The 23225-nt window shown below is 43.0% G+C and overlaps 1 long non-coding RNA gene across 1 annotated transcript in view; it reads right to left on the reverse strand.

The window, feature by feature from the left end:
• Positions 1–13125: 13125 nt before the first annotated feature.
• Positions 13126–23225, reverse strand: part of LOC126175137 (uncharacterized) — a 112296-nt gene continuing 102196 nt past the window's right edge. The window contains exon 3 of the long non-coding RNA XR_007535528.1: positions 13126–13452. This is a non-coding gene — a long non-coding RNA (uncharacterized LOC126175137). The remainder of the gene's footprint in view (positions 13453–23225) is intronic.

The following is a 23225-nucleotide window of genomic DNA, read 5'->3' on the forward strand; positions in this document are numbered from 1 at the left end:
AGAAAGTAGCTACGAAAGTAGAAGAAGAAGAAGATAATGATGATGAAAATGATGTAGAAGAGAGTGACATAGATTAAGTGCAACCGCAAATGAACATTATGCTACAGGCATGGAGTACACTGTTAACACAGTTTTTTAGTTAACCAATAGACAGAACAGATGATACGGTGTATGGCAACAGATTTGATCAGACAGCAAAAGTTTGGATGAATATTAATTTAAAAGTGACTGTCGACGGAGATGATTTAATAATTCACAATGCAAGATACCTGGGGACGGGAGGATCACATAATCTGTTCTGTAAAATTAGACCTCCTAAAACAAGTTACACAGCACGAGACCTTCAAAATTATGGTAGAATTCTCAAGGATAGCAATGCTCATAAGCAAAGGTATCTCTCTCACGAACGATTAAATTAAAATTGAGGCTATAAATAGACTCATATTGATAAGCCTGCATTAAATGAAACTAGTAGATCAATAATGAGAGATGATGAAATACATATCGGAATGGCAATGAACGAAAATGTGCTTGAAGTTCGCGACTGGAAGACAGTCTTCACCGAATCGCCAGCACATATCGATATTGTTCACTAGAATAATCAGAATGTAATGATAGAGCGATTAGCACTCTGCTGGCTTAGAAAACAGCAGGAAATAATTCAGGTGGTAATGAAATAGTATCTAATGGAGAGGAGCTTTGCGATGTCTGACAAAAATGAAAAGTTGGACGCTGCATAGAACATTCCATCAGCTGAAAGACATTCCCAAAAAACGGTCATCCAGAAACAGTTCAAGTAATTATTGCAGGAATTTTGCATGTCGAACAGTATGCACTGGATTATGAGCAAGGGATGGTCTTTTCTTCCGCAGAAGAAATGAAAGCATTGGCAGATAAATAGAGCCAGTACCACGCCGACAGTGCAGAACGAGGAAAGCAAAGCACATTCCAAGTGAGAGTCTGTGATATAGTGTTGTAATCTAACCTTCCAAGGACGCTGGAGAGCAGTGAGTTTAAGTTAACATGCCACAGGATGTGCGACTGTGTGGAATTATTATAACCCACGTCCAAAGAGTGTTTCTACCGCAATTTTTTTTACGCAAAGTTGCAGCACAGAGAAGTGAGGTCCAGCTTATCCGTTTCCAAGAGATTCCAGACGCTAGAGAAATTCACTTTTCGGGATGTCTTAGGGGAGCTTGTGTTCTTGGGGCAGAACCCTTGGAAACAACGACAAGACAGCAAAGTATACTTATACGGATATAAGTATATAGTTCTGGCAATACCGGCCATGACCTTCCTCTTCTGTGTGGATGCACACATATTATCCGAACTCTTGCGGGACTTGCTTAGAATATCTTCCACGAGTAATGAGTGTGTTGGGTAGGGACACTACGAATGTAGTGTGTGGACATAGAAGGTGAGAATGTGGGTTTCGCAGGAGGAGTCCCTCCAGTCGCACTATCCTCTGTGCTTTCGGTGGCTCATATGGATAGAGCATCTGCCATATAAGCAGGAGATCCAAGGTTCGAGTCCCGGTCGGGGCACACATTTTCACCTGTCCCCGTTGATATATATCAACGCCCGTCAGCAGCTGAAGGTATTGATATATAATTCTAATTTCGAGACAGCAAAGTTGCTGATTAGTGGTTAGTAGTCTAATTTTTGCATATTTTTACCTGGTGGTTCAGCAGCGAGGTGTACTACAAAAGCTGGAAGACTTACTAGGAAGCTTTTAGTTGATGCTGAATAACCAGAGGGGGGACTGCCATTAATGCAGTTGCCGTCTTCACAAAGATACAGCGTGACTTTTTCCATCGTGTACAAACTCTAGGGATTGATCGACGAGAGGATACGGAGCAAGAAATGTCTAATGAACTTATGTTCGGGAATGCATGGTTTCGATGCTAGAGACCACTTACTTAATCTTACTTCGTTACAGAGACTGCCCTCTAGCATCAGCTGTACCACGCAGCCACAGTTAAAGTATGTGTTGAAAATGGTTTCCATGTGTCTCAACGCATGCGGATACGCGCCGTAGCATGTCCTCCCTCACATGTTCACATCGGCCAGGCTGCATCCGAACAGTGGCAAAGGCAGTACGAATACACTGCTCTAGTGTCTCCACATCTGGAATGGGGATACTTTTGAGATGGCCCCAGAACCAGAAATTGCCCAGGTTGAGATTCAGTGAACGAGCAGATCATGCAATTAGACGCCCTCGTCCGATCCGTCGACCAGGGAAGACACAATTGAGTTGCGTCCGGACGTTAACGGCGAAGTGCGCTGGAGCACCATCATGTAGCAGCCACATAACCCTTCAAATCATGAGCTGCACCTTTCCCAGCAGTGGAGGCAAAGTCACCTACAAGAAACGCCGATAGTTCCGGCCTGTTAGGCGATGTATAAGGAAGACTGGTCCCAAAATACGGTCGCCAGTTGTCCCGGCCTACACATTTCGGCTGCACTGACGCTGAAGATTCGCTGTCACCATACCATGGGGGTTCTGCATACCATCCCACAGATAACTGTTATGAAAGTTGAAGATACCACTACGCTTAAAGGTGGCCACATCTGTGAATAGGATGGATGACACAAATCCCGGAATCGTGGTTGCCTGGTGAAGAAAACAGTGACAAAACTGCTCCCCATGTGGAAAGTCTGTAGCTAGTAAGCCCTGCACACCCTGTACGTGACAAGGGTAGCAACAGTTGTCATGGAGAATGTTCCACACGGTCGTCTGGCTCACCATTTTCTGGCGGGCCTACTGCTTTCCACAGAGTTTATCACATTTTCCTTCTAGTCTGGTGTTTGAACATTTCGGGTGCGTCCTTCATGATTTCCTACTTCTTGAAATAGGCCTGTCTCAGACAAACGGCGAAACACTGTAAACACTGTTGCAAACTTAGAATGCTGTGTTTGTTGTCGGCTGGGACAGGGCTCCTGATACAACCTCGCTGCCCACTGCCCGTTGCCATTTGCCTTTCCGCAAGTAAACACCATGTTGGCAAGCTTTCGATTCGAAAACGGAAGCACGGTGTACAACGCTGTATCACATCCACTACAAGGTGAGTCAGCAAGAGAAGTCAATCGGACGCAACATTATCAATTACAACGGCAGGAGACAGCGCTAGGGCGTGACGTATGAGAAATAGTACCACCCTTTAGGAGGAAACCGTGCATACTGTAGCTATGACCGCATGGTACAGCGCTTCTTACACCGCAGTCTCTGTTAACAAGCTATGATTGAATCTCTGTTAACAAGTTATGATTGAATAAACGGTCTCTAGCATGGAAACCATGCATTTCCGGACGTAAGTTCATCAGATCTTTTTTGTTCCATATCCTCTCACCGATCAATCCCTAGACTTCGTACATGGTGGAAAAAATCACCCAATATAAGTAAAACAGGCAGTGCTACTAGTAAGAATGTGTGTATATGTTGAGGCTTTCCTGACAGACTGATTGTAATCGCCTGTCACTCTTTTTTTTTTCTTTGTTGTATTTCAGTTCCCCATCGGGGTGTGCTGGCAGCAGTATATGCACTGCTCTTCAGCCAAAAGACATAGAACATACAATAGAAGACATTTAAAAATAACATAAAGGAGAAAACATGGTGTACATAGATATAAAAAAGGGGGTAACATTATGGAAGACAATAGACAAAATGGGACGACTGTAAAATGGAGATAAAAACCGTAAAAAAGTAGCATACACAGAAAACCACACACTGGGACAATTAAAAGAACACAAGGCTTACTATGACCAGAGCATAAAAGTATCGACAGATGGTGTAGTACATAAGAATCACTGACAGTTACACTAAGTACAAGGCCAGCACACAATTAAAATCACACCTCTCGATACACAGGAGAACAGCCCAAACACAACACTGACGTGGCACACTGATGACGGTGATCAAAACGGAGGATCTGCCAAGTGCAAGGAGATGAGGGAGAAGGGAAGAAGGGATGGACGGGAAGAGAGGGGAGGAGATGGGGGGGGGCGCACAAAAGAGGGCCAGGTAGGGAAGGATGTGGAAGGGAGAGAGGTGAGGATGGGGTGCTGGGTCTCGGGGGGGGGGGGGAAGGAGGAAAATCTGCTCTGGGAGAAGGAGGGGAGAGGAAAAAGGGGGCCCTGGGAGGGGGGAACAAGGCCAGGTTATAGTTGGAAGGAAGGGTATATGTCATGGCGAAGTTCATCATCTGGGTGGGGGAGGTGCTGGAAATTGCCTTGATGAAGGAAATGGAGGGTGTGGAGGTGGAGAGAGGGAGGGATACAGTGGTAGAGGTGTGGCAACAGGCAGGGGGTGGAGAGGAAGGAGGAAACCAGGTGGTGGGGGGGATCAAGCCTGCGGGCAGTGTAAAGGATGCGGAGATGTTGGAGGAAAAGGAGGAGGTGGGGAAGGGGATGAGTTCATACAGAAGCCGCGTGGGGGAAGGAAGGCAGATATGGAAGGCAAGGCGGAGCACATGGTGTTTGAGGATTTGGAGGGCCCCTTTCACTCATTGTGGCTAATCGTTTTATGGAATATTTCGAGGAGAAAGCACTACAGTCGGCGTTGTTAAAACTACATGCTTCTGGCGGTATGTGGATGACATCTTTGTAATTTGGCCCCAGGCCACTGCATCGTTGGATGCATTTTTCAGCTTCTAAATTCCCTTCATTCCAACATCAGGTTTATGGTTAAGATTGAGAAAAAGAGCAAACTACCATGCAGAGAGAAGAGGATGGCAGCTAGAGTCATACTGCATGCTGTACACCTACACTTACAGGCCAACAGGTGTCAGCATCCTGCACAATGAAGAGGTGTGCTTAGGTCGTTGGTCCACAGAGTATGAGCCACGTCAGATTCAGACAGCTTATCCGTTGACCTATGCCATCTCTGTACCGTATGCTTACAGAATGGGTATTCCATACAGTAGTTTCGCCATGCCTTACACATGGTGTTTGCTGAACAATGTGAGGAGCTGGAAGAAAGTGAAGAACAAAAAGGGCTGGTCATCTTGCCATGCACTGGCGGTGTTTCTTCGAAAATAGGAAGATTATTGGAAACAGTCAAATGCGTCTTCCATCTGCCAACGTAACTCAGAGGTCTTCTAGGCTCAGTAAAAGACAATATTGGTTTGAGGCGGCCTGCTGTCTATAAGATTCTTTGTAGCTGTGGGACGTCATACACTGGACAGACTTGTTGCACCTTGGAAGACATATGCAAGGAACATCGTTGACACACGCCTCTGGACCAGCCAGAGAACCTATAGTGGCTGAGCCTTGTCAAGTGTGGTGCACAATATGAACTACAAGAATACCAAAATTGTCATAACCATGACTTCGCCCTGGGGCAGCATTACTATATAAATGGTGGAGAATCGCATCTCCACAAATCGCTGAACAGAGACACTATACCAACTTAGCACAGCATGGGATTCGGTACTGGCTATGTTAAATTCACGGTGATCACAGAGAGGAACTACTAGTCACACGACAAGGCTCGGCACATGGCAGTGCGGCCATGTATATCGACATGTGGCTCCTTTTAGAATGAGATGGGGCAACCTACGACAGTGCAAAGTATACCTGACAGCCTTTGTGCTTGCACCAAAGCTGTTGTTTCGTTGTCCGATAGGTGATGTTGCTGTCTCTCTCATTACCAGGCAGGAAATATTTGCTATTGGTCTCTGAATTTGGTGCGTTCACACCTGCACGTTTTCTACCCAGACTACTGTAAATGAGAGCCTTCGATCACAGCTCAGCAGAATGTTTGCCACACATGCTAAGTTGAGTGTGCCTAAATATGACCCTGGTAATACTCGTATGTGTACATCTACATGACTACTCTGCAATTCGCAGTTTAGTGCCTGTTCCTGAACCCCCTATCTCTGGACAGTCCCAGCCAAGGCACAAACCCATCTCCGACTCCTCAAACTCCTCTCCAGCCGAATGAGGGGTTTGGACCCCACCACTGTTCTCCACACTTACAAGTCCCTTATCAACCCCATCTTTTGTTATGCCCACCCCGCCTGGATATCCACACCTCCTACCTACTATAAGTTCCTTCAAATCCTTGAACACCATGTGCTCCGCCTCGCCTATCGCATCTGTCTCCCATCCCCCACGCGGATGCTTTGTGACTTGATTCCTTTCCCACACCTCCTCCTTTTCCTCGAAGGGATACGGATCCTTTACACCTCCTGCAAGCTTGATCCTCCCGACCCGCTTGTCTCTCCCACCCCAACCCACTCCCGCGCCTGCACTCTTGCGTCCCACCTGCTCTCCATCTTCACAGGCTTCACATCCTTGCCCAAGGTGGCTTCCACCAACTCCCTCTTCCTGATGATGTCCTCGTTCCCTCCATATGCTCCTTCTATCAGATCTAGTCCTCCCCTTCTCTTCCTTCCCCCTTCTCCTCCTTGGCTCTCTCTCTCTCCTTCCCCGCCTTCCTTTCTCCCTGCCCCTCCTCTCTCCCAGGTTCCCACTCCCTCCTCCTCCTCCTCCTCCCTCCCTGGGCTTCCACACCAAACCCTACCCTCTCGCCTCCCCTCACTCTCTCTTTCTCCCATTGGCTTCTTCCCCCTCCTTCCCCCCTGCCTGTCCCCTCCCACCAAGTGGCAGTCCCCCTCCCCTTGTGTTCAGTGTTCTCAACGACGAAGATCATCGCCAGTGTTTTGTGCAACAGTGTTGTTCATCGTTAGTGTGCGTCATTGTTCTCTTCAGTGTGCTCCTTCGTTCGGTGGACAACTGACTGCCTTCGTTTGTGTGCTCTGTCGACTTTGCTTGTGTCATGTGCGGTCCACCGAACGCCTCCATCACATTATTATGTATACCTACTGTTTTTAACATTCTTGTCTATCTGTTTTCATATCTTCCTGTACGATTTCTGTTATTCTATAGGCTGAAGAGCGGCTTCTGTAAGCCGCTACCATTACAATAAAGGAAAAAAAAAAACATTTAGTGCCTGGCAAAGGGTTCATCGATCCATCTTCAAGCTATTTCTCTACTATTCCACTCTAATAGCGCGCGAGAAAACGGGCACTTAAATCTTTCTATGCGAGTTCTGGTTTCTCTTATTTTATCATGACGATCATTTCTCGCTATGTAGGTGGGAGCCAGCAGATTATTTTCGATTCGAAGGAGGAAGTTGGTGATAGACGTTTCATGAGAAGGTCCTTCTGCAACGAAAAACGCCTGTGTTTTAATGAATGCCACCACAATTCGCGTATCATATCCAAGCCACTCCCTCCCCTATTTCACGATAATACAAAACGAGCTGCTCTTCTTTGTACTTTATCGATGCCCTTCGTCAGTTCCATCTGATGCGGGTCCCACATTGCATAGCAGTGCTCCAGAGGAGGACGGACAAACGTGGTGTAGGCAGTCTCTCTAGTACACCTATTACGTTTCCTAAGTGTTCTGCCAATAAATCGCAGCCTATTGCTTACTTTCCCCACAACATTATCTACGTGATCGTTCCAATTTAAGCTATACGTAATTGTAATTCCTAAATAATTAGATGAAATTGCAGCCTTCAGCTTTGTGTGAATTATCGCGTAACCGAAATTTAGCGGATGCCTTTTAGTATTCATGTGGATTTTCATTATTTAGATCCAATCGCCACTTTTCGCGCCGTACCCATCTCTTGTCTAAATCATTTTGCAATTGGTTTTGAGCATCTGATGTCGTCAAGAGACGGCAAATGACATCATCATTTGGAAACAATTTAAGACGGCTTCTCATATTGTCACACAGATCTTTTATGCAGACGAGGAGCAGCAGACAGCCTGTAATACTTCCTTGGGGAACGCCAAATATTACTTCTGTTTACTCTATGACTTTCCGCCAGCTACTACGAACTGAAAGATCTAAGTCGAAACAAGGCCTCCGGAGTAGACAACATTCTATTAGAACTACTGACAGCCTTGGGAGAGCCAGTCCTGACAAAACTCTACGATCTGGTGAGCAAGATATATGAGACAGGCGAAATACCCTCAGACTTCAAGAAGAATATAATAATTCCAATCCCAAAGAAAGCAGGTGTTGACAGATGTGAAAATTACCGAACTATCAGTTTAATAAGTCACAGCTGCAAAATACTAACGCGAATTCTTTACAGACGAATGGAAAAACTGATAGAAGCCGACCTCGGGGAAGATCAGTTTGGATTCCGTAGAAATGTTGGAACACGTGAGGCAATACTGACCTTACGACTTATCTTAGAAGAAAGATTAAGGAAAGGCAAACCTACGTTTCTAGCATTTGTAGACTTAGAGAAAGCTTTTGACAATGTTGACTGGAATACTCTCTTTCAAATTTTGAAGGTGGCAGGGGTAAAACACGGGGAGCAAAAGGCGATTTACAATTTGTACAGAAAGCAGATGGCAGTTATAAGAGTCGAGGGGTATGCAAGGGAAGCAATGGTTGGGAAGGGAGTGAGACAGGGTTGTAGCCTATCCCCGACGTTATTCAATCTGTATATTGAGCAAGCAGTAAAGGAAACAAAAGAAAAGTTCGGAGTAGGTATTAACATCCACGGAGAAGAAATAAAAACTTCGAGGTTCGCCGATGACATTGTAATTCTGTCAGAGACAGCAAAGGACTTGGAAGAGCAGTTGAACGGAATGGACAGTGTCTTGAAAGGAGGCTATAAGATGAACATCAACAAAAGCAAAACGAGGATAATGGAATGTAGTCGAATTTAGTCTGGTCATGCTGAGGGAATTGGATTAAGAAATGAGACACTTAAAGTAGTAAAGGAGTTTTGCTATTTGGGGAGCAAAATAACTGATGATAGTCGAAGTACAGAGGATATAAAATGTAGACTGGCAATGCCAAGAAAAGCGTTTCTGAAGAAGAAAAATTTGTTAACATCGAGTATTGATTTAAATGTCAGGAAGTAGTTTCTGAAAGTATTTGTACGGAGTGTAGCCATGTATGGAGGTGAAACGTGGACGATAAATAGTTTAGACAAGAAGAGAATAGAAGCTTTCGAAATGTGGTGCTACAGAAGAATGCTGAAGATTAGGTGGGTAGATCACATAACTAATGAGGAGGTATTGAATAGAATTGGGGAGAAGAGAAGCTTGTGGCACAACTTGACTAGAAGAAGGGATCGGTTGGTAGGACATGTTCTGAGACATCGAGGGATTACCAATTTAGTATTGGAGGGCAGCGTGGAGGGTAAAAATCGTAGAGGAAGGCCAAGAGATGAATACACTAAGCAGATTCAGAAGGATGTAGGCTGCATTAGGTACTGGGAGATGAAGAAGCTTGCACAGGATAGAGTAGCATGGAGAGCTGCATCAAGCCAGTCTCAGGACTGAAGACCACGACAACAACAACAACAACACTACGAACTATGATCTATCTGACACGAAATTGCGAATTCAGTCGCACAACCAAGACGATACTCCACAGGCATGCAATTTGACTAGAAGTTGCTTATGAGGAACGGTGTCAAAAACCTTGTATCTCACATTGAAGTCAGCGCTAAGTTTTGAGTTTCAGTAAAGATTGCCTATATTGGAGATTTTGCGTTCTTTTAAATTTGGCACGCACTTTTTTGTTTCTTCCACGACAGTATTGTTACCCACATTTTGTACCACGGGTGGGTCAGTATGCAAGAACCCCCCACTCGCACTAAACCTCCAGAAACGTCTCAGTTTAGCCGGCGTGTCCGTAGATGGTGGTATAAGAGGCGTGCAGTACAAATGGCCACACTTTCCCACCTTAGTTTTGCAATAATTAATCCAGTCCGTCTTTGAACTGACTTAGCGATCCGCCATGTATGATTTCTTCCTACCTTAAATGTGGAAATGCTCTCGTAGTTTTTATGTCTCCTTGTAGAACCGTAGCAGCGCCGTCCGATTCTAAACGTGCAGTAGTACTGTATGTGTTTTACTTAATGAAGCGGGAAGAACTTTTTTGTGCAATTAATTTTAACATAGGATGGTATTAAGGTGCGTTTATTTAAGAAACACCATAAAATGAACTTGTTCACACTGATTATAAGCTAACTATCAACAGGACGAGAGCTCGGTCTACCGTATGACTAGATCGAAAGGCATCCTATTGACGACTGCCGGTTGTGGCCCGCAGTCTGTAACTTGAGCGTACAATCGGTATGGTTCGTATAAGATCGTACATCTTCGGTTGTGCCAAAGTTATTCATTTATTTATTAATATCAACGTTTCCTCGCATTGTAAAATTACTGAAAGATAGTAAGTATGAGCTGTAGTCTCCTCCTTAATGTCCGAGTAGAAAGGCAACTTACGTTAGCAAATATTTATTAATAACAATTACTTGATTCGCGCCAGAATAAACGTACTTTCCCTAAAATCTCTTTGCTGACGTCACGAGCGATTTCTGCGTCGGCACCTCGTCCCACTGACTCTGAGAGTGCCAAATAGCCAACCGCCTCTGTGAACTATTTGGCAACCTACCGCTCACTCCTTCCTTACTCCGTACGTGCTGCAGCACTGATACATCCACTTCACGTATGTGAAATAGCAAAACTGGAAATAAAGCAAAATGCGCTCTTATCTGCAAATAAGGGCTACCTTACAAGTGCCGCTTCTTATTAATTTACTTGGTATAAAACTCTCAATTGCTGTCGACAGTATTTCTTTGAATGTGAGTCACATCCGGTCACTTTATCAACCAAAGTATTACATGTTTACCAATGACATTATTGTCGTTTACATAAATCTTAAGCTACCTGTTCAATTTTTTTTGTTCATATGGTGATTGCTATTAAGTACATGGGCCATCTCTCTCTCTCTCTCTCTCTCTCTCTCTCTCTCTCCCTCTCCCTCTCTCTCCCTATCTCTCTTGCCCACATAAAATACGTTATAATGTTATATTTACATTAATTCTTATATGGCGTAGGGACTGACATGTACATACGATTTCAGTTTAAATTGGAAATTAATTTTATTTTCTATTAGATTCTTCACACTAATGCGCAAGTTACCAAAGGCTTTTGAGGCTCAGTACCTCCATTCTTGGATAGAGTTAAGTCGTTTCTTTCCCTACTATTATAATTTTGATTGTCACTGTTGTTTCCGAACAGAGTGCTTGTTGACAACAAACTTCACATTCCACAAAGGAGTAAATGTCTTGTGAGGCTGCTTTCGATATGCCATATCGAAGAGCGTCTGTGTCTTTTTCTGTTAGTTTTAGATCATTCATGATTACAAGCCCTTTGTCAATGTTCAAAGGACCATATCAATAGCATCGTGTCACTTCAAAATTGTCGCATTATGCACGGTGTGGCAGCGTTCATAGTAGGATATTAAAAACACACAATCAGGCAGTAACTGTAATTTATTTATTACCTCTTATGTCAATTAATAGTTAAAGGTATGCTATTTACTTATGTGTAATTCATTTCCATTGCGTGGATTACTTTTTGAATATGACTCCGGCAAGTGATGCCCCCTCTGCACAACACATTCATCTAGGATGCGTTGGAAGCTTTCCATAACTCGGCGTAACGTATTTCCTGGGACATTGCCGACGACAGTTCAGATGCGATCCTTCAACTCAGGAATGGTGACACAACGTGTTCTGAACACTTCATGTAGCTCCAAAGGTAAAAGTCTGCACATGAAAGGTAAGGTGAGCGAGGCGGCCAGAAAATGTCACCAAAACGGGAAATTACTCTACCGGGACATGTCTGTCGCAAGAAATCCATGCAAATTCTGGCTCTATGCAAGGTCGCTCCGTCTTGTTGAAAGCATAATTGTTCCACATCCACATCGACCATACCTAATTGGGGAAGAACGAAGTCTTACAGCATCTTTAGGTAGTGTTCGCTGGTGACAGTTACAGCCACACCGCTGTCATCCTCAAAGAAGTAAGGGCCAATAATCCCAAAGGGAGCAACTCCACACCAAATTGTGACACGAGAACTGTGCAAGGGCTTGACGTATAGGTCATGCGGGTTTACATCACTCCAATATTGCATGTTCACGTAACTCGAAATAGCTTCATCTGACATCAGGATGATTGCCCGCATCTCGTGGTCGTGCGGTAGCGTTCTCGCTTCCCACGCCCGGGTTCCCGGGTTCGATTCCCGGCGGGTCAGGAATTTTTTCTGCCTCGTGATGGCTGGGTGTTGTGTGCTGTCCTTAGGTTAGTTAGGTTTAAGTAGTTCTAAGTTCTAGGGGACTGATGACCATAGATGTTAAGTCCCATAGTGCTCAGAGCCATTTGAACCTTTTGACATCAGGATGTTGTGCAACATTTGTGGATTTTGGCGAAGGAGATCACGCATGGTTAAGCAGAATGTTTCGCGTGAAACCCAATCGCGAAGCCTAATTTTCTGAACAATCTGCAGCTTATATGGGTGAAAATGTAGATCTTCGTGCAATATTCTCCTGAATGAGCGATCGGACATACGCACAGTTTGCGCATGACGACGAGCAGATCTTTTTGGGCTACGCAATAGTGCAGCACGAACATTTTCCACGACTTCCGGTATCCGCACAGTCCTTTCACTTCTTTCCGGTTTACTATTGCAAACAGAACCTGTTGTTCGAAATGCACGTACCCACCTCACAATGGTCCGTCCATCTGGAACTTTCCCATGACGTCCCAAATTGAAATGTTGCCGAAATAGATGCTGGGTAGCAATAACAGAGTCGTTATCCTTGAAATAACTTTCAACAGCAAAGGCGCGATGCTGTGCACTCCACCACTCTATATTGCTGTCACACTCGAAATGGCAGCTCATTAATACACGAATGCGGTACAAGCTGGCGCGCATTCCTGCAGTACGTCATTGTACTACGCAAGTCAAATTACGCTATGAACACTGCCGCATCCTGTACCGTCATATTAGAACACTCAGTCAGACTTCTTGAAAATATAGTTTGCGGTGTAGTTAACATTTACACCTGCATAATTAGAAAATATTAAAAATAGTATATATGTGCTGTACTCACGTGTCCAGCCAGGTGCAGTCGTCTTTGTAACGCGATATTTCGGCAGTGTATCTTGCTTACCAAAGAACAGTACGAATAGTCGATACGCCGGGAAAGCTTAATATTAAAAAAAAAAACAGTTCACGTTGTGATATAACAAGACAAAAAAAACAAATGTAGATTGACAAAAACAAGTGAACGGTGTTATGTGCTATTTATTGACGGTAGGAATATTGGCTGTTTACAGATTAAACAAGTTTCCTTAACTACAGAAGATTCGGTAGATATTTTCTAGGTCTCTTATTAGGCACACAGATACTATTCCACACATGTTCCTTTGATACCAGTATACCTTTTTAAACTCTGTTTCCAAACAACAAGATGTCTGAGTGCTGCATGACTTTTTCATTTCCTCTGAAGACTTCTGGCTTGGTCAGATTTTATGGCTGGGATATCAGTCGTTGTTTGCATGTACGCCATGTAACCGACATATCCAGCCACCATCGTCGCCCCTACAGCCACAGCATATTTATTCTGAAACAAAAACCTTTTGTTACTTGAAACAGATACTCATTCACTAGCAGAGCTCTAATTCCAACCATTAAAAATAATAGGGAAAATATACTGATTACAAAAACCATTGCTCTGAAGTTACAAAACACCTGTGTGATCTGTTCTTGAGTATTGCTCAAGTCTGTGGCACTCATACCAGACAAATGGGAAATGTAACGTGTACAAAGAAGGGACAGCTCGAATAGTCGCAGGTTTCTCTGCCTCAGGAGAACGTCGTGGATGTTTTGCAAAACATAAACTGGCACATGCCTGACGAGAGACGCCAACTATCTGGGGAACGCCTTGTTACAAAGTTTCAAGTTCCAGTATTAAGTCAGCATCTAGAAAGTTTTACATAGTGCAGATGTAGAAGTAGAAGTTTTGTAGAACACTGGGACAGCAGCTTAGGCCTGAGTTACCAGCTATAATGTCTCAAAAAGTATGAAATGAGTGCTAATTTCCCACTAATTTTACTATGTTGCATTACTTTGCATTAGTCGTATTTCATGGATTCCATGGGAAGGTCTCTCTGGGATATGAAAATTAGTCCAAGGACATATATTAATTTCAAGTGCAACAAATGAAATGAGTATTTTCCTGTGGGACAGCTGTGAAGTACCAGACTATGGATTTCTAGCTGTGATACCCACTGTAAAGATAACATGGATCTGAAGGTGTGGGATTATAGTCAGATTTTTTATCCGTCACTCATCACTTCTTTCATCTCTATCAGTGTTTGTTAAAGTAAAAAATCCCTAGTTGCGTCGTGGTTCGAGGTCCATGTTAAATTGTATGTCCCCTTTTAATTGTCTGGGAGAGATGGTTCAACTGTCAGCGTTGTTGTTGTTGTGGGATTCAGTCCAGTGACTGGTTTGATGCAGCTCTCCATGCTACTCTACACTGTGCAAGCTTCTTCATCTCCCAGTACCTACTGCAACCTACATTCTTCTGAATCTGTTTAGTGTATTCATCTCTTGGTCTCCCTCTACGGTTTTTACCCTCCACGCTGCCCTCCGATACTAAATTGGTGATCCCTTGGTGCCTCAGAACATGTCTTACCAAGCGATCCCTTCAACTAGTCAAGTTGTGAAACAAATTTCTCTTCTCCCCAATTCTATTCAGTACCTCCTCGTTAGTTATGTGATCTACCCATCTAATCTTCAGCATTCTTCTGTAGCACCACATTTCGAAAGTTCTCTTCTTGTCTAAACTATTTATCGTCCATGTTTCACTTCCATACATGGCTACACTCCATACAAATACTTTCAGAAACAATTTCCTGACACTTAAATCTATACTAGATGTTAACAAATTTATCTTTTTCAGAAACGCTTTCCTTGCCATTGCCAGTCTACATTTTATATCCTCTCTACTTCGTCCATCATCAGTTATTTTGCTCTCCAAATAGCAAAACTCTCCAAATAGCAAAACCCCAGTTGAAATATGCTCACCATTTTTATATACTGTATTTAGCATATTTCGTGACAGTACCTTTTCCGTGAAATGTTTACAAGACGATAGTTGTCGTGGCTTCAGTCGTCTAGTGGAAGTACGATTCCACAATGCAGTTTCGTCGGCTGAAGAAATGACCTGGTTCAACGCGTTTGCCTCATTTTTGGTGCTTCAAATACCATTTCTTCGAATGTGGTTTTTTCTTAAAGTTTATATAAAAAAAGTAGTAACATAATTCATTTTTCCTGTTCGCTAGCAAATTATTATGACGGCGACCTGCACATTGTTCCACCGTCAACACACACCAAGAGTTCACTGCCGACTGACTACAGTCAAAGACGACTCTAGCGTCAAAGACATTTTACACAACACACAAGCTTCCACTTGTAATCAGTCTCTTTGATATTCTTCGTCACATCTACTTCGTCACTTCTAGGTACTTTAAGTGTCTCATTTCCTAATCTAATTCCCTCAGCATCACCCGGTTTAATTTGGCTACATTCCAGTACCCTATCCTCGTTTTGCTTTTGTTGATGTTCGTCTTATATCCTCCTTTCAAGACACTGTCCATTCCGTTCAACTGCTCTTCCAAGTCCTTTGCTGTCTCTGACAGAATTACAATGTCATCGGCGAACCTCAAAGTTTTTATTTCTTGTCCATGGATTTTAATGCCTACTCCGAATTTTTCTTTTGTTTCCTTTACTGCTTGCTCAATATACAGATTGAATAACATCGGGGATAGGCTACAACCCTGTCTCACTCCCTTCCCAACCACTGCTTCCTTTTCATGCCCCTCGACTCTTGTAACTACCATCTGGTTACTGTACACATTGTAAATAGCCTTTCGCTCCCTGTATTTGACCCCAGCAACGTCAGAATTTGACAGAGAGTATTCCAGTCAACATTGTCAAAAGTTTTCTCTAAGTCTACAAATGCTAGAAACGTAGGTTTGCCTTTCCTTAATCTTTCTTCTAAGATAAGTCGTAGGGTCAGTATTGCCTCACGTGTTCCAACATTTCTACGGAATCCAAAATGATCTTCTCCGAGGTCGGCTTCTACCAGTTTTTCCATTCGTCTGTAAAGAATTCGTGCTAGTATTTTGCAGCTGTGACTTATTAAACTGATAGTTCGGTAATTTTCACACCTGTCGACATCTGCTTTCTTTGGGATTGGAATTAGTATATTCTTCTTGAAGTCTGAGGGTATTTCGCCTGTCTCGTACATCTTGCTCACCAGATGGTAGAGCTTTGTCAGGACTGGCTCTCCCAAGGCCGTCAGTAGCTGTAATGGAATGTTGTCTACTCCGGAGGCCTTGTTTCGACTCAGGTCTTTCAGTGCTCTGTCAAACTCTTCACGCAGTATCGTATCTCCCATTTCATCTTCATCTACATCCTCTTCCATTTCCATAATATTGTCCTCAAGTACACTGCCCTTGTATGGACCCTCTATATACTCCTTCCACCTTTATGCTTTCCCTTCTTTGCTTAGAACTGGGTTTCCACCTGAGCTCTTGATATTCATACAAGTGGCTCTCTTTTCTCCAAACGTCTCTTTAATTTTCCTGTAGGCAGTATCTATCTTACCCCTAGTGAGATAAGCCTCTACATCGTTACATTTTTCCTCTAGCCATCCCTGCTTAGACATTTTGCACTTCGTGTCGATCTTATTTTTGAGACGTGTGTATTCCTTTTTGCCTGCTTCATTTACTGCATTTTTGTATTGTTTCCTTTCATCAATTAAATTCAGTATTTCTTCTGTTACCCAAGGATTTCTACTAGCCCTCGTCTTTTTACCTACTTGATCCTCTGCTGCTTTCACTATTTCTGCTCTCAAAACTACCCATTCTTCTTCTACTGTATTTCTTTGCCCCATTCTTGTCCATCGTTTCCTAACGCTCTCCCTGAAACTCTCTACAACCTCAGGTTCTTTCAATTTATCCAGATCCCATCTCCTTAAATTCCCACCTTTTTGCAGTTTCTTCAGTTTTAATCTACAGTTCACAATCAATAGATTGTGGTCAGACTCCACATCTGCCCCTGGAAATGTCTTACAATTTACAACCTGGTTCCTAAATCTCTGTCTTACCATTATATAATCTATCTCACACCTTCCAGTGTCTCCAGGCTTCTTCCATGTATACAACCTTCTTTCATGATTCTTAAACCAAGTGTTAGCTATGATTAAGTTATGCTCTGTGCAAAATTCTACCAAGAGGCTTCCTCTTTCATTCCTTACCCCCATATTCCATATTCACCTAAGGTAAGAAAATACAACCTCTAAGATGGCCATGTCAAATAAAGCACTGTGATGTTGAAACGAACCTTCAGGTTAATTACAGCTTTAACGCACTTGAAATTACTTAACATTACGATATATACCGATGAGCCAAATCATTATGACCACCTGCTCAACAGCGTGTTGGTCCACTTTTCAAACACAGTATAACAGCGATTCTGCTTAGCATGGATTGTAAAAGTCCTTGATAGGTTTCCAGAATTATATGGCACCAGGCGTCTAATCACAGGCCACTAAATTCCTGAAAATTACAGGATTGTGGTTTGTGGTCATCAGCTGGCGTCCAAAGTGTGTTCCAGTGGGTACAGATCAGAGGCATTTACTGGCTAAGACATCAATGTGAGTTCCCTGTCATGCTCCTCAAGCAACTGCAGCACGATTATGGCCTTGCAACACAAACAGTTATCCTGATGGAAGAAGTCATCGCCATAAGAGAAGACTTCAATCATGAAGGGATGGAGGTGATCCGCAATAAGATTCACGTAGTTCACTTCTGTCATGGTGTCTTCGAATACTACCATAGGTCCCAACAATGTTCCCCATAGCAAAATTCAGCTGTCACCGGCCTGCATCTGTGGACCAGTGCACGTTTCAAGCAACCATTCGTATGTAAGGACACAGCCACCGACCTGTTGTAACAACAAACGCGATTCATTCGACGGCCGACACGTTACTATCGATCCACGATGAAAACTACCTGATGCTGTGTGTACTGCAGTCGTAACTGACGATATCGTTGGGTCAACACAGGCACACGTAGGGGTCCTGTGATGTAGACCTACGCGTTCAACAATGGCCTGTGAACAGTGGGCTCCGAAACACTCGTGCTTGCACTAGCATTGTATACTGTTTCAGACCCCCCCCCCTCCCCTTCCCATGAATCATAGACCTTGCCGTTGGTGGGGAGGCTTGCGTGCCTCAGCAATATAGATAGTCGTACCGTAGGTACAACCACAACGGAGGGGTATCAGTTGAGAGGCCGGACAAACGTGTGGTTCCTGAAGAAGGGCAGCAGCCTTTTCAGCAGTTTCAGGGGCAACAGTATGGATGGTTGACTGATCTGGCCATGTAACATTAACCAAAACGGCCTTGCTGCATTGGTCCTGCGAACGGCTGAAAGCAAGGGGAAACTACAGCCGTAATTTTTCCCGAGGGCATGCAGCTTTACTGTATGGTTAAATAACGATGGCGTCCTCTTGGGTAAAATATTCCGGAGGTAAAATAGTCCCCCATTCAGATCTCCGGGCGGGGACTACTCCAGAGGACGTCGTTATCAGGAGAAAGAAAACTGGAATTCTACGGATCGGACTGTGGAATGTCAGATCCCTTAATCGGGCAGGTAGGTTAGAAAATTTAAAAAGGGAAATGCATAGGTTAAAGTTAGATATAGTGGGAATTAGTGAAGTTCGGTGGCAGGAGAAACAAGACTTTTGGTCAGGTGAATACAGGGTTATAAATACAAAATCAAATGGGGTTAATGATGGAGTAGGTTTAATAATGAATAAAAAAATAGGGGCTCGGGTAAGCTACTACGAATAGCATAGTGAACGCATTATTGCAGCCAAGATAAGACATGAAGCGCTCGCCTACCACAGTAGTACAAGTTCATATGCCAACTAGCTCCGGAGATGATGGAGATATTGAAGAAATGTATGATGTGATTAAAGAAATTATTCACATATTTCAAGAAACAGAAAATTTAATAGTCATGGGTGACTGGAATTAGATAGTAGGGAAAGGAAGAGAAGGAAAAGTAATAGGTGAATATGGACTGGGAGTAAGGAATGAAAGAGGAAGCCTCTTGGTAGAATTTTGCACAGAGCATAACTTAATCATAGCTAACACTTGGTTCAAAAATCATGAAAGAAAGTTGTGTACATGGAAGAGATCTGGAACACTGGAAGACTTCAGGTATATTGTGTGATGGTAAGACATGGGTTTAGGAATCAGGTTTTGAATTGTAAGACATTTCCAGGGGCAGATGTGGAGTCCGACCACAATTTATTGGTTATGAACTGTAGATTAAAACTGAAGAAACTGCAAAAAGGTAGAATTTAAAGAGATGGGACTTGGATAGACTGAAAGAACCAGAGAATGTAGAGAGTTTCAGAGAGAGTATTAGGGAACAATTGACAAATACAGAAGAAAGAAATACAGTAGAAGAAGAATGGGTAGGTTTGAGAGACGAAATAGTGAAGGCCCAGAGGATCAAGTAGGTAAAAACACGAGGGCTAGTAGAAATCCTTGGGTAACATAAGAGATATTGAATTTAATAGATGAAAGGAGAAAATATACAAATGCAGTAAATGAAGCAGGCGAAAAGGAATATAAACGTCTCAAAAATGAGACTGACATGAAGTGCGAAATGGCCAAGCTAGGATGGCTAGAGCACAAATGTAAGGATGTAGAGGCGCATATCACTAGGGGTTAGACAGATACTGCCTATAGGAAAATTAAAGATTCTTTTGGAGAAAAGAGAACCAATTGTTAGAATATCAAGAGCTCAGATGGAAAACCAGTCCTAAGCAAATATGGGAAAGCAGAAAGGTGGAAGGAGTATATAGAGGGTCTATACAAGGGCAATGTTCTTGAGGGCAATATTATAGAAATGGAAGAGGTCGTAGATGGAGATGAAATGGAAGATATGATACAGCGTGAAGAATTTGACAGAGCACTGAAAGACCTAAGTCGAAAAAATGCCCTGGAAATAGACAACATTCCATTAGAGCTACTGATATCCTTGGGAGAGCCAGCCATGACAAAACTCTACCATCTGGTGAGCAAGATATATGAGACAGGTGAAATACCCTCAGACTTCAAGAAGAATAAAATAATTCCAATCCCAAAGAAAGCAGGTGTTGACAGATGTGAAAATTACTGAACTATCAGTTTAATAAGTCATGGCTGCAAAATACTAACACGAATTCTTTACAAACGAATGGATAAACAGGTACAAGCCGAAGTCGGGGAAGATCATTTTGGATTCCGCAGAAATGTTGGAACACACGAGGCAATACTGACCCTACGACTTACCATAGAAGATAGATTAAGGAAAGGCAAACCTATGGTTCTAGCATTTGTAGACTAGGAGATAGCTTTTGACAATGTTGACTGGAATACTCTCATTCAAATTCTGAAGGTGGCAGGGGTCTATTACAGGGAGTGAAAGGCTATTTAAAATTTATACAGAAACCAGACGACAGTTATAAGAGTAGAGTTGCATGAAAGGGAAGCAGTGGTTGAGAAAGGAGTGAGACAAGGGTGTAGCCTATACCCGATGTTATTCAATCTGTGTACTGAGCAAGCAGTAAAGGAAACAAAAGAAAAATTTGGAGCAGGAATTAAAATCCATGGAGAAGAAATAAAAACTTTGAGGTTTGCCGATGACATTATAATTCTGTCAGAGACAGCAAAGGACCTGGGAAAGCAGTTGAACGAAATGGACAGTGTCTTGAATGGAGGATGTAAGATGAATATCAACAAAAGCAAAACGAGGATAATGGAATGTAGTCGAATTAAATCGGGTGATGCTGAGGGAATTAGATAAGGAAATGAGACGCTTAAAGTAGTAAATGTGTTTTGCTATTTGGGGAGCAAAATAATTGATGATGGTCGAAGTAGAGAGGATATAAAATATAGACGGTAATGGCAAGGAAAGCGTTTCTGAAGAAGAGATATTTGTTAACATCGAGTACAGATTTAAGTGCCAGGAAGTCTTTTTCTGAAAGTATTTGTATGGAGTGTAGCCATGTATGGAAGTGAAACGTGGACGATAAATAGTTTGGACAAGAAGAGAATAGAAGCTTTCGAAATGTGGTGCTAAAGAAGAATGCTGAATATTAGATGGGTAGATCACCTAAGTAATGAGGAGGTATTGAATAGAATTGGGGAGAAGAGGAAATTGTGGCACAACCCGACTAAAAGAATGGACCGGTTGGTAGGACACGTTCTGGGGCATCAAGAGATGACCAATTTAGTATTGGACGGTATCGTGAAGGATAAAAATAGTAGAGGTAAACCAAGAGATGAATACACTACGCAGATTCAGAAGGATGTAGGTTGCAGTAGTTACTCAGAGATGAAGAAGCTTGCACAGGATAGAGTAACATGGAGAGCTGCGTCATACCAGTCTCTGGACTGAAGGCCACAACAATAAACACAACCGTTTCAGTCGATTAGGCAGCATTACTGAGTCAAAGAATATAAAATATTTTCGATAAAATCAAAGTGATTAAACTAGTTACTGACTGTGTTACTGCATCTACACAAGAAGGATATGATGTGCGCAAATTCTGCGCATGGAAAAATGAAATATTTTGGCGTTTTCATATATAGGGTGAGTCCCCTGACGTTACCGCTGGATATATTTCGTAAACCACATCAAATACTGACGAACCGATTCCACAGACCGAACGTGAGGAGAGGGGCTAGTGTAACTGATTAATACAAACCATAAAAAATGTACAATTTTGGTAAACATTTTTGGAAAACAGTGATCAATTAATTATTATATTTTGACAAGGTCAGTCTTGACCACACCATTTATGTTTTAATGATATAGGTAACCGGTTTCGGTTCTTTTCACAAAACCATCCTAAGGGAGCCATGGGTCTGATGATGGTTTTGTAAAAAGAACCGAAACCGGTTACCTATATCATTAAAACATAAATGGTGTGATCAAGACTGAACTTTAGTCAAAATATCATAAAAAAATGCACGGAAGTATGTTTTTTAACACAAACCTACGTTTTTTTAAATGGAACCCCGTTACTTTTGTTAGCACATCTGAACATACAAACAAATACGTAATCAGTGCCGTTTGTTGCATTGTAAAATGTTAATTACATCCGGAGATATTGTAACCTAAAGTTGACGCTTGAGTACCACTCCTCCGCTGTTCGATCGTGTGTATCGGAGAGCACCGAATTACGTAGGGATCCAAAGGGAACGGTGATGGACCTTAGGTACAGAAGAGACTGGAACAGCACATTACGTCCACATGCTAACACCTTTTTATTGGTCTTGTTCACTGACGCACATGTACATTACCATGAGGGGTCAGGTACACGTACACACGTGGTTTCCGTTTTCAATTACGGAATGGAATATAGTGTGTCCCGACATGTCAGGCCAATAGATGTTCAATGTAGTGGCCATCATTTGCTGCACACAATTGCAATCTCTGGCGCAAAGAATGTCGTACACGCCGCAGTACATCTGGTGTAATGTCGCCGCAGGCTGCCACAATACGTTGTTTCATATCCTCTGGGGTTGTAGGCACATCACGGTACACATTCTCCTTTAACGTACCCCACAGAAAGAAGTCCAGAGGTGTAAGATCAGGAGAACGGGCTGGCCAATTTATGCGTCCTCCACGTCCTATGAAACGCCCGTCGAACATCCTGTCAAGGGTCAGCCTAGTGTTAATTGCGGAATGTGCAGGTGCACCATCATGCTGATACCACATACGTCGACGCGTTTCCAGTGGGACATTTTCGAGCAATGTTGGCAGATCATTCTGTAGAAACGCGATGTATGTTGCAGTGCTCTCCGATACACACGATCGAACAGCGGAGGAGTGGTACTCAAGCGTCAACTTTAGGTTACAATATCTCCGGATGTAATTAACATTTTACAATGTAACAATCGGCACTGATTACGTATTTGTTTATATGTTTAGATGTGCTAACAAAAGTAACGGGGTTCCATTTAAAAAAACGTAGGTTTGTGTTAAAAAACATACTTCCGTGCATTTTTGTATGGTTTGTATTAAACAGTTACACTAGCCCCTCTCCTCACGTTCGGTCTGTGGAATCGGTTCGGCAGTATTTGATGTGGTTTACGAAATATATCCAGCGGTAACGTTAGGTGACTTACCCTGTATATAACTGATGAGGCTGCTTTATGGAAAGCCGGCCGCTGTGGCCGAGCGGTTATTGGCACTTCAGTCTGGAACCGCGCGACCGCTACGGTCGCAGGTTCGAATCCTGCCTCGGGCATGGATGTGT

The sequence above is a fragment of the Schistocerca cancellata genome, chromosome 3 (genome assembly GCF_023864275.1).
Source record: "Schistocerca cancellata isolate TAMUIC-IGC-003103 chromosome 3, iqSchCanc2.1, whole genome shotgun sequence".
Lineage (NCBI taxonomy): Eukaryota > Metazoa > Arthropoda > Insecta > Orthoptera > Acrididae > Schistocerca > Schistocerca cancellata.